This window comes from Dama dama, chromosome 20 (assembly GCF_033118175.1).
Source record: "Dama dama isolate Ldn47 chromosome 20, ASM3311817v1, whole genome shotgun sequence".
NCBI lineage: Eukaryota > Metazoa > Chordata > Mammalia > Artiodactyla > Cervidae > Dama > Dama dama.
In genome coordinates, this window is record NC_083700.1 from 76626740 (window position 1) to 76639960 (window position 13221).

General features: G+C 41.8%; 1 protein-coding gene across 1 annotated transcript in view; it reads right to left on the minus strand.

The window, feature by feature from the left end:
* The window catches only part of PDE4B (phosphodiesterase 4B), a 428331-nt gene that overhangs the window by 112312 nt on the left and 302798 nt on the right, over positions 1–13221 (minus strand). The window lies entirely within an intron of this gene.

The following is a 13221-nucleotide window of genomic DNA, read 5'->3' on the forward strand; positions in this document are numbered from 1 at the left end:
GCCTCCCTGTCCATCATGAACTCTCAGAGTTTACTCAAACTCATGTCTATTGAGTCGATGATGCCATCCAACCATCTCATCCTCTGTCGTCCCCTTCTCCTCCCGCCTTCAGTCTTTCCCAACATCAGGGTCTTTTCCAACGAGTCAGCTCTTCATATCAGGTAGCCAAAGTATTGGAGTTTCAGCTTCAACATCAGTTGAATGAACTGATCTTCATTCCTTGAACCTTCCAATGAACACCCAGGACTGATCTCCTTTAGGATGGACTGGTTGGATCTCCATGCAGTCCAAGGGACTCTCAAGAGTCTTCTCCAACACCACAGTTCAAAAGCATCAATTCTTCAGTGCTCAGCTTTCTTTATAGTCCAACTCTCACATCCATACACGACCACTGGAAAAATCATAGCCTTGACCAGATGGACCTTTGTTGGCAAAATAATGTTTCTGCTTTTTAATATGCTGTCTAGGCTGGTCATAACTTTCCTTCCAAGGAGTAAGCATCTTTAGGCAGGATTAACTGTACGAGGCTTTCCATAGGTCAATTTTGAGTCAGATTATGGTGACTGGGAATTCTCTGGTGGTCCAGCAGTTAGGACTCCGAGCTTCCACTGCAGGGGGCTAGAATTGGTCCCTGGTTGGTGCAGCCAAAAAAGAAAGGACTGCAAGGAAGGTGGCTTAGACGTTTGAGGGGCATGGAGAGAGGGATAAATCAGAGGGAGGCCTAGAAATGATCTGAGGGTGAAGAGAGACAGGCTGGTCAAACCTGTGATGAGAAAGAAAGGAATACTGGAAAACCAGGTCCGTGAGGATAGAGGCCCTTTGTGTTGACAAAAAGCATGGAAGAATCCTTTATTTTCCCCTGGGATAAAAAAGTAACAAACCAGCATGCACACGCACGCACGCATGCACTTGGCGTTGAGCTGGAGGATTTGGAGAGCTGAAGATTTCATTGTTTATTTGGGCAGGTACTCTGCACGGAGATGTAAAGGATCTGAGTGCCTCAGACTGCCCAGCTGCACAAATACGTGAAGAGCCTCACCCCATGCTTATGCTCCACACTTCAGGTGTGTGCTGACTTCCTAGAACCCGGTCTCTGTTAGCCTGAGGCCCTATTAGCAACGCAGGGATGAAAAGGAAATCATGGTGACCTGCACTCCATAGGATGACTGGCTCCTCGGTGGGAGTGTCCTTCCAAAGCCAGCACACAGGAAGCTCAGGAGGGTCAGCCTTGCCGTTGCCTTCAGAGACATCACACAGCTCAGGAAAATGAAGCAGCCCTTTAATGAGCCCAATTTTCTTTCTGTGCAGATGGCAATCCAGATTGTCATCTCAGATTCTGAAACAAACTTTTGTCCCGCAGATATTGTTTCAAGTTCCCCTAAGCTGGAGCAGCCAGGAAGCTGCAAGTCATTCAGTTTCTCTGTCACCCGTGAGTGTGTGCGCCCTCAGTCGCTCAGCCTCAGTCGTGTCTGACTCTTCACAATCCCATGGACTGTAGCTTGACAGGCTCCTCTGTCCACGAAATATTCCAGACAAGAATACTAGAGTGGGTTATAATTTCCCTCTCTAGGGGATTTTCCCGACCCAGGCATCGAACCCCTGTCTCCTGCATTGGCAGGTGGATTCTCTACCACTGAGCCACCTGGGAAGCCCCTCCTATAAGCAAGCTCCTCCTTATCAGAATCTACCCCTCACTCAAGGAAGCCCATTTTTCCATGCATAGATAAGCCATCTTTCTCTCCTTTTACTTACAATTTGTTGTACTACCTCTCTTTCATTGTTCATTCTTTTTTTTTTCAATAAATATTATTTGAGTATCTGCCCTGTGCCAAGCACTGAGCATACAGCTAATGGTGTAAGCAACAAAGAAAATAGATAGTTATGACATATTAAGAATACTAGAATTTATTTAGTGCTTTCTGAGTGCCCTGGTGGCTCCAAAGGTAAAGAATCCACCTGTAATTCAAGAGACCCAGGTTCAATCCCTGGGTCAGGAAGATTCCCTAGAGAAAGGAATGGCTACTCATTCCAGTATTCTTGCCTGGGGAATTCCATGAACAGAGGAGCCTGGCAGGCTACAGTCCATGGGGTCACAAAGAGCTCAGACACAACTGTGAGTAAACAGTCACTGTTCTAGACATTTTACATAAAATAAAATAATTTAGCTCTCCTAACAATAGAATCCTGTGCCAAAGTTCCTATTATTATCCCTATTGTACAGACGAGGAAACCAAGTCCCAGAGACATTGAATAAACTATCTACAATTGTACAGAAAAAAAGGAACAGAACCAGAACTATTATAAACTCAGACAGTGTGGCTCCCGAGCTTGCCTTCTTAACCATGCAGGTAGACAAAAGGGTGAGGTGCTGAATATCTTGACACAGAAAGTATAGGTGTCAGGGAGCACATATGAGGTGCAGGGAATGTAGACCTGTGTCTCAGGAAGTGCTGTATTTAGAGCTCCAATTAGATCATGTTAACCTCCTTCTCAAAAATCCTTTAATGGCTCCCCAACTGGATGTAGAATAAAAGCTACACATTCAACCATGGCTTACAAATGCTCTGCGCCATCTGACCTCTTTGGACCTCTCTGGCCTTAGTCTATTAACTGTCACTCTTATTAATCCAGGTCTCTGTTATTAATCCAGGTCTCTGTCACTCTTATTAATCCAGCACCTTTTAGGTGTTAATTACTGTCTTTACCCACCCAGCTCCTACTCAATGGTTAGGTCTCAAATTCAAGTCATTCATTTACAGAAGGCTTCCCTGTCCCCTCATCAACATTAATCCCAAGGATAACCAAGGGTAATGGTAATCAGAGCAAACCGGAAATAAAACTAGGTGGCAGACAACGTTCTAAATGCTTTACTTATAATACCATTTCAATTTTATAACAATCCTTATGGGAAGTACGAGTACTATTCCCATTTTCACAGGTGAAAAACTGAGGCAATATTATACAGCATTCTGTACTTCTCTCCAATGATAATCAAATGTATAATAATACTTTTCTCCAAAGTGATAATCAAATGTATATTCACATGTGTATTCATTTCATATTTCCTGGGCTGTAAGCTCCGCAAGGTCAGCGTCTGAATTCATTAACATTATTGTATTCCCAGTGTTTAGCACAGTGTCTCATAAACAGTAGGTAAATAATAGATGCTTATTGAACACATGAATAATAGACATTATGAAATATTTCTCTTAACAGTTACACTTTACAATAAAACAGACAGATAACAAAAGAATTAAGGAAAATTCTCTATTGTATAGTCTTATTGAGACTGCAGATACCTCAGCTTTTTAAATTGCTCTCCTGTTATGAAATTCTCATCACCCATTTTCCGTTCGTTATAACATCTAAGGTTTAGAGGGTGGTGGAGGCCAGGCAGCATGTTCTAGACTAGAGGGAAGGCCATGCATGGGTTTTTAAGAAACACAGATCTAGGTTTCAGTTCTCACTTGATCACTTACTAACTGTGTGGTCTTGAGTAAGCCCCATACATCCGCTGAGCCTCCTTTTCTAAATCTGTGAAACAGGGACCACAGCCAAACAGTTCAGTTGGGAGAATGAGGCGAGAAAATGATGTCTGCTGAGGGTGAACACAGTGCCTGGCATGTACCAGGAGTTCCTCTCCTGAGATCAGAGGCAGGCCTGTGGGGTGCTGGAAACGATCTAGTGTACTGGACAAGCAGCGCCAGCCACACTAGAACCTAGGACATGAAGCCCAAAGAGCAACTGAGCAGCAGGGCCAAAGGCTGCATTAGCTGACCTAGCTGTCTCCACTGATCAAATGAGCTGGACAGTCGCCATGGACCCAGCTCACTCTGAGAACACAGTCAAGAAGCGGGTGGGAAAAGTACACAAACCTCCCTCAGAAGGGTCACTTTCGGTCCCTGTCAACAGCTCCAACTTGGAGTAAGTCAAGACAATAAACCAAGACAAAGATCCAGTGAGTTCTGTTGCCTGTTCTCTTTTTCAAGGGGACAGCCCCTGCTTTGTTTCTCTTCTCTCTGGTGAAAGCGCTGTTCCCTGAAATGCTCCTGGCTTCCGAGAACAGCTCTGGAGGCAACTCTGTAAACTGCTGGCCAGGGTTTGATGAGAAGCAAGCAAGTCGAATTTACCCTGCCCCATCCCCCAGGGTTACTTGGTCTTAAGGATGCAGGAGGGAGAAAAGGGAACACAGATGGTCCTCTTCCTTCCTCCTTCATCTCCCAACATCCATATTTATCCCTCTCTAGGTCAACCTGATGTTCTCATCTCCCTCCCTCCCGATAAAGAGGAGAGAAGTGGGTAGGTGGCACGGGGGTATTGAGAGGGGCATAAAAGTCTTTCCAAATGGAGTCAAAGCCCCTGTGATGCTGACTCTGCTAGTGGGTTCTCCCCAAACAGAAACTTTGCACCAGCTCATGTTGCTGTGAAGAACCTGCACCCCTGCAGGCTGGTGCCCAGACCTGAACATGCATTTATGTACAACCGTGACGGTTGTGTAGCTGTAATTATTCTATACTACAAAGTGAAGTGAAGTCCTCTCAGATTTATGCAAAAGAAAACTTTCACTTAACTAAGATCTGGTTTTCACCTGTGTGCTGAGTCGCCTCAGTCATGTTCGACTCTGCAACCCGATGGACTGTAGCCTGCCATGCTCGTCTGTCCATGGGATTTTCCAGGGAATAACACTGGAGTGGGTTGCCATGACCTCCTCCAGGGGATCTTCCTGGCTCAGGAATCAAACCTGTGTCTCTTGCGTCTCCTGCATTGGCAGGTGGATTTTTTTACCACTAGCACCACCTGGGAAGCCCCAAGATCCAGTTTGTACATGCATGCTAAGTCACTTCAGTCATGCCCGACTCTTTGTGACCCTATGGACTGTAGCCTGCCAGACTCCTCTGTCCATGTTTATCAGCATGCTAGTTGGACATTCTTCTTTGCAGTCTGTTTCTAAGAGAAAGAGCCACACTTGTGTCCAGTTACATTTGGGAACAGGTCCATTCTGCCACTAGCCCTCTGAACTTTCCACCGTATGTTCTGGAGAATCCTACCTTCAGCTCTAAACCTATTTCCATGTAAGCAAGTTTCATGGTTTCAGGGGGTAAAAATCTTTCAAAAAAGAGATTGCTTTCTAGATTGTATTACTATGAAAGAGAAGTTGGTCAGAAAATTTTAAAAAGATCTCAACAAAGCTTTCTGTTTTGGTTTCCTACTAATGCCAGCAGGCCTGGGCTCTCTCCTGTCACATATTGACCAGCTGCTCTGTCCTGAGTGCTATGGAAAGTGTGTTACATAATACTTATAATACCGACACTAATATTGACACTTTCGAAGTGCCAGGAGCTATTCTAAGTGTTTCCCATTGGTTTGTGTATTCAATTCTTATAACCAATATATGCGCTCTGTACAATATCCATCCCAATTCTGGAGAGGAGACAACTGGGACATTGTCCTAAGGTCACACAGTGGTGGAGCTGAGATTTGAGAGAGGAAGTCTGGCTCCAGAACCTTTACTGTTAATCCCTATGCAGAGTTTTTCTCATTTAGTCCATACAGAATTCTTATGAGATAGAATACTAAGATAGCCATCTTCCACATAAGAAAAGTGAGTCTCAGTTTTCTGAAAGGCTGACCCATGATCTTGAGCTAACTTGACTCAATATGGTGAGTATCTACCTTGTGTCAGGCAGGCTCTGGGCTAGACAGGAAGAGCATAGTATAGCATGAGAAACTGGTCATGTTTAGTTGTTTTCATTTTTTTTCATTTATTTTAACACTGTCACTTGCTGAAGTGATGGATAATAAAGAGTTCATTTTGAGGGAAGAAAAGTCGTCTGTAGTCAAGATTAGCCAGGAGTGCTGGTACATGCCTGAGAGCCAGAAGATAATTAAGCTTGCCTGAGTGAGGCCAACTATTAGCCTCAGCTTCCAGTCCTTTCTGATTCAGGAAAGAGCATTTACTCATTTGTCTTTGTTCATTTCACAAACATTTAGTAAGCATCTACTATGTTCCAGACTTTATTCTATAAACTGGTGATATAAAAAAAGAGGACTTATACTTTATTTGGGACACTCTTAGTTTAGAAGAAGAGAAAATGAAAATAAAAATTACAGCATAATATGATAAGTGCAGTGGTAAAGAATCTACTGGCCAAGACACAGGTTTGATCCCTGGGTCGGGAAGATCCTCTGGAGTAAGAAATGGCAACCCACTTCAGTATTCTTGCCTGGAAAATTCCATGGACAGAAGAGCCTGGAGGGCTATAGTCCATGGGGTCACAAAGAGGCGGACACAACTGACCACACACACACACATGACAAGTACAATAATTGGGATTTTGAGGTAATAATTAAGATAATAATTGAGAGTGATTTGGGTGAGTTGCAGAAGATGGCACATATGCTGAGATCTGAATGACAAAAAATGCACTTTCCAGATGGGAATGGATAAAGGAACTCTGGAGTCCGCCCACGGTGCAGGAGACCCAGGTTCAATACCTGGGTTGGGATGATCCCCTGGAGAAGGAAATGGTAACCCACTTCAGTATTCTTGCCTTGAAATTCCCATGGACAGAGGAGTCTGGCAGGCTACAGTCCATAGGGTCTCAAAGAGTTGGACATAATGACTAAACCACAAACCAAAGGAACTCTTATTTACTAAGCATATACTAGATATCAGGCTCTGCATTGAGACTATATATTTAGTTTAATCCAATAACCAGAGACAATAAAGAACTCATTCACCATGAGAAGGTAAGAAAATCCCTGAGCTGAATATGTGAATATTTTCAGGAAAGGGCAACTCGGGCAGAGGGAACAGCATGAACAAAGGCAGGAAGGCAAGAAGACCCTGGTGTAGTCGAAGGACAGTATGTTCAGTGCATCTCAGCCATCAGCTGTGCATGGGGGCAGGGGGGAGATGACGACAAACAAGGAATTAGAAGCAACATTCTGAAAGACTTGGCATAACTGGTAAGAAGTAAGGATCTTATCCTGAAGGTGAAGGTTAACCAACTCAGAAAACAGCATAACTGGGTTTTAAAAGAATCATTCTAGTACCAGCACGAAGAGTGGATTGAAGTGGGGAAAGATGAAAGACAATAAACCAAGTTGTAAGGTCCCTACAATGGCTTAGGAAGGGAAAGTGAAGCATTAAACTGAAGGAGAGGAAATCGAGAAGGAAAGGAGGGGATATGATCAGAGGAAATGACTCTAAGAATTGTCTGTGGGAGGCAAGGAGATATTAAAGACAGTGAAGAGCCACTAAAGCCTGGAATATGGGGAAAAGAGCAGCAGTGGAAGGGGGGATGGGTCTGGGCCTCCAGATGAACCCAAAGGGGTTACTAAAGGTGACTGGATGTCTGGCATTGCTGTACATACTTGCTGAGAAGTATGTATACAATTACTGATAAGGCAGGCAGGGAGGAAAGGGACAGGGCGAGGCAGCGAGATGAGTGCTAAGCCAACATGGTGGGTTGGACAACCAGATATGAAGAAAGCTGTCTGCTCAAGCTGGTTCCAACTCTGAGAGCGGGAGGAGGAGGGAGAAAGTCCAGGTGTGAGGGGAAGATTTGGCTCTGAGTCCCGGGGCTCTCCAGGTTAATAGAGCTGTCAAGAATACCCAGAAAGAGACAGCCGTTTCCTGAAGGGCTCTCTCCGACACGCCTGGGAGCTGCAAGACCAGGCTTGAAGCAGGCAGCAGCTGGGGTTTGGGGGGACACAGGCTTGTGGGCGGCCTCCTGCCTCCTGCAGGACTCTGCAGATGAGGTGGCTGAGAGAAGTGATTCTTTCTTCCCAGCCTCCTCCTCCACCCTGTGCTTCAGAGCCCCAGCGCTACAGCAGCATGCAGGCTGCATAGAGATTGATTCATAGATGAAGGGCTGCAAGCTAGAAGCCACACAGAAGTAGCAGCAAGGACAAAATTGTGTGTGAGGGGGTGCGTGTGTGTATGTGTGTGCAGGAAACTGTCTTATTCAGGGAACTACCAAGCAAAGTCTTAACTGGCAGACAATAGTGAGTTGCCTAGATAATTTATGCCACCAAATAAACACCAGGATGAGCTGTGTACAGCTAAAGGTGATACATTTTTAAAAGTGGGGTGTCTCCCTTTGGAGTCTCAATGACAGGAGATGGTTTAGCACACAAAAGCTTCAGGCAACAATACCTATGAATCTACCAGAGCCTACTGTAACCACAGAGAAAGAAAGGCCGGAACTAAAATGCAAAAGAAAGAAAAAAACTGTGTTTGGAGATAGGTCTGCTACAGTATAAACTTCTCCCTTTCTCTGGCGCACTGCTGTAGCAAAACCTGATGGTTGTCTTTGTAAAAAACGTGTCTGTATCTAGGTCCCTGGCAGTGATTTGCCTCTGGGAGGGCCAGCAATCTATTTAATGACTCCATTGACGTCAATAGCATAACTGAAATACTTACTAACATGCATGATTCCAACTTTCAGGGGGGGTGGGTGGATGGTGTTTCTCAGCAGTACAAAAACACGAAGTGGAGTCAAGGTGGAATGGACTCCAGTCTTTTCGGTAGCAAGTGAGAGATGAGATGCTAGGGGTCTCATCAGTTCCATTTAATTGGGAAGAAACATTCACACCAAATTTAGAAATTAATTTCCAACTAGTGGAATAGCCATTAATAAGCAGGGTATTATTTTTGGTAATGTTTGCTCAAGGGTAGCATTTTAACTATTAGCAAATACTTTAGTTCACTTGTCAGTGGTTTTTTGCAACCTACCCTTACCTAATTTTAGACACATATGGAATAACTGCAAATCCATTAAAATAGCTCAGTGTTGATGCGCGGAGGTAAACTTATACAGGACAGCTAATTTAGACAAAAGCAATTCTTATAAAACAACCATTTGGGGAATTATTCTCAGAATGACAAGGGCTTTTCTAGTGCATGTGCCCTAACATTTTGTATGCAGACTGCCTAAACACTCAAGGTGAATACTTAAGGCAATTATCCCAATAGCCCAGACCATACAACGTTCAGAACAAAGAAAAAATAATCTGACATTATTAGCTTTTAATTTTTCTCCTTTCCTTCCTTGCTTTCTCTCTCTCTCATTCTTTCTTTTTCTTTGTGCACGCATGCTAAGTTGCTGTAGTTGTGTCTGACTTTTTGCGGCCCCATGGACTGTAGCCCGCCAGGCTCCTCTGTCCATGGGATTCTCCAGGCAAGAGTACTGGAGTGGGTTGCCATGCCCTCCTCCAGGGGATCTTCCTGACCCAGGGACTGAACCCATGTCTGTTCAGTCTCCTTCACTGGCAGGCTATTCATTTGCCACTAGAGCCGCCTGGGAAGCCCCCTTTTCTTTGTAATTCCCTCCAATTCCTCCTTTGTCATGGTGGCCACAGCCTGTGGTAACAAAATTGATTTTATTAGTATTTGTTCATAGGTGTTGTAACCCTGCTTGACATTTCTTGCTTAATGTGAAAACCAAGTTCTGCTTGTGTTGGGCTTCATTTCCAGTCATCTGACTCAGATCAGCTCTCAGGCTACTGCTGTTTCTCAGAGAGCACTTCACTTGTGCACACACAGTCCAGCTCTCAGCCTAGGCTCTGGCTGCTCTGGCAAAGAATGAGAAATGAATCCAGGTCATGACTTTCTGAGTTTCTTACCTTTTGAGTTACTCCAAGGTAACTCATGGAGCCTCTTGTCTGCTCCTCAAATAGACCCTGTGTCTGACACACCCACACAAACCTCCAGGGAGATATTCATAATCAAGCAAAGACATGGAAGGAATTCCTACTGAGAAATAGGCTTCTTAGGAGAAAGTTTCTTCTGTTTTATCAGCCATTTCCTCCCTAGAGTGTCCTAGAGGACATGTTTCAGAAGAAATGGATTCCCATGAGCACTAAAAAAATATTAATTAAGTCTGTTTCTCACTTAGGCCAACCTATTTCAGACTTACTGGAAAGCCCTATATTATCTCATCCTATTTCTCCATTCACAGGCTTTTCTTGAAATACATCTAACTGACCAGTGTTGAAAATCCCCATGAATCGAGATTGTGGATAGCCACGCTGAGAAAGACTTCGGGTGTGTAGCAGTCTAGCCTGAAGTCCTCAATGCAATTCTCTAGTCATCTTTGTGACACAGTTTGCTGTCATTTCCGATGACCCATGGCCTTGGGGGCTGTTGTTTATAACGTTACATGGGTGATGTTTCTGCTCAAATACATTCATTAGTAAATTTTGGAAGAAGAAAATTAGCATCAAATATTTCACCTTACTCATTGATTTGGCTGCTAAAGTGTTCTATATATGATTTTGTTGTTCAGTTGCTCAGTTGTGTCTGATTCTTTGCAACCCCATGGACTGTAGCATGCCAGGCTTCCCTGTCCTTCTCTATTTCCTGGAGTTTGCTCAAACTCATGCCCATTGAGTTTGTGATGCCATCTCAATATAATATGCAATATCATATAATATGTCATATATGACACATATTATTAAAAATCAAGTCACATTTATAATACTCAGAAGTACTGGCCATTAAAAGGAATACTTCCCTAATCCTTTTGCAAAGCAAAGATCATTCTGTAAAGGCAGTGAACACTTAATAATTTATCCTTTCAGTAGCTTCTTCCTTTCATGACATACCAGTGATCACTACTGAAATCCATGCAAAAGCAAGGGATGGTTTGGGCAGAAAAATCGGAACATTTATCACACACACACATTGATTTTCCTCAGTTATCTTTCTTTTGAAAACAATTTTGGGGTCTGATATCCTAAGAATTACTTCAACTTTCCATTTTGAATGTATACAGATGACAGAACCTTAGCTCCTGCCTTGTGTTGGAGTGTTCTTCTTTCAGTTCTATTTTTTGCCCTTTCTGTTCCAATCCTTACACATCATGTAGGAAAGGCCTGGAATTCATGCCAGTGAAAAGGCAAAATGTGATAAAAATTGAGATGCTCATTAAACTTCACAGCATTAACATTTTCAACACTCCCAGGAGGATTTACTACATTTTCTCCTTAATGCAGGAGCATATGATTTCCACATTACTCTATTTTCTGGGTTTTAAATCCTCTATTATTCTACTCTGGCTTTCCTATTTAAAGGACAAAATGTCAACTGTTTAGATTTAACTTTTTTCATTCGAAACCTATAAGAATGACCATAGAGATTTAGATCATGCAGCTATAGAATGTGTTTCAAACTTCTTTCAATTTCGATGTAATAACCAAATTTTTTTAAAATAGTAAAAACATGCAGTTGAATACCTTTCATAACCATGGAGAAAAAATACTGACTCATCATTAAAATTTAATTTGTGAGCTTTTTCCTTAAGATAGAGTCCCCAAACTTTATGTAGTTCTCCTGCTCAATTTAATTTTTACCTATCTTCCTACTATGTGAAAATAACTATGCAGAAGCATCTTAAATGATAAGGAGATGAATAAGGTATAGACAGCCCCTGCCTTCAAGAAGCTCCAATGAAGGAGGCATATAAGCCACAAATCGTAGTATCTCCTAGAATGGAATTCTTTCCATAGCACAAAAAAAAGGGAACAATTACACTGATTTTTTTTTTTTTTAAACACTGAGGAAAAAGGTATTGCAGACTGAGAGGCTAGATTTGATTTCCCTCATGAATTTATTCAGTTACTGATCAATTTGTAAGAGCAAATGTACCAGTTTAACTGCGGTTTTTGACAAATAACTTTGAAAATAAATTTCATTCCTTTCATTTAGATGCATTTTAAAAAATGTTTTTAAAAGTAAAACAAAGGTTTCCTCTGGCTTTTCTCTATTACTGTCTTAAACTTGCTTTCTGTACAAGAATATAGTTACCTAAGTCAGCCAGACTTTCACAACAACTGGTTATTGTTAAATCTGTTTAAATTATTGTGGGTTTCATGTATCTTTTATCTTAGATTTCAATAGAAACGCATAAGGTCAGCATCAATGCTAATAAATGAAAACCTAATCTCATTATCATGATAAATCATTTTTTAAAGCAGCACCCCAGTTTTCAATTTTTTTGTGTGCTGTAAGCCACTTGTTTTTCATTCCCCTTTAAAGTTTCTATTTAAACACACCTCTTTGTCATATGCTGATAAATATTAAAATAACAGGAAAAATCTGCTTGACTTATTTAAGCTGATAATAAGAACAAAACACAGGATGTGTGTGTCCTCCTTCCTTTTTTGACTGTGGTTAAGCGTTAAGAAGGTTTTGAAACCTATAATTACGTAATAATTGGTATCACTACATTCTCTTCCCAATGAAAAGTCAGGATTTTTGCAGTTTGCCACAAAGACAGACAAAAACAAATTGCCTAAGTATTATTGTCATTTCTTTGCTCCATTGTTTTAAAAGAATTTAGCAAAAGAACTCTCCAGTTGCCAAGCTATGGTTATCGTGCCAATAATCACAACATGATCTTTCCAACAGCATCTTTGGTTAATGAGCTAATTTATAGAACTCTAAACATCACATATTCTCCTAATGTTTGTCAGTATTTATTATAAGAAAAAGAAAACATAGTTTAAAGATTTAAATTGCTGTCAGAAGCATCTTGGGAAATTTGGCTAATAGAAATGGGAGTGACAGTGTCTCATGAGTGGGCCAAGATGATGAAATGATAGGAGTTTCAAAACTACCGGCTTTGATCTCCAAGTATGTAACACCAGTTATATGTTAAAACACTCTAGTTATTTAGTTTCTTTTCATAAAACTTCTAAAGGAAATAGTACATCAGCACATCAAGGTTTTTAAAGTTCATGAATAGATTAGCATTTTCTTTAAATTCACGTCTTGGGACTTGACCTTACTTAATATCTTCCTTTTATTCTTGTTCTCAATCTTTTTCTCACAAAAATATTTTTTAAAGCATGTACCATAAATACTTCAGAAGCCAATGAGCCAATGGGACCTCCAGCTTTTGTTCTCTACTTTTAAAAGTTGGACTTGTGTATTATTTCTGTTATATGTATGACCATCATACCAGCAAGAAAACACAGCATCTGAGCAAGGAAGATCATAAGAATAAAGCAAAGGGTAATACAGAAACCTATGAGGCAATGTTAGGTGTTAAATAGAAATACAGACGGCTATGAGGCAACATTAAGTGTTAGGTGATCTCATCATGAGTTCATCTTGTTTCTCCTGTGGTTCTACTCAAGTCCACTGCTCTACTAGTGGGAGAGATTCAAGAGGGAAAACTCCATTTTGCACTTTAAAACAATGTCATCTAACTG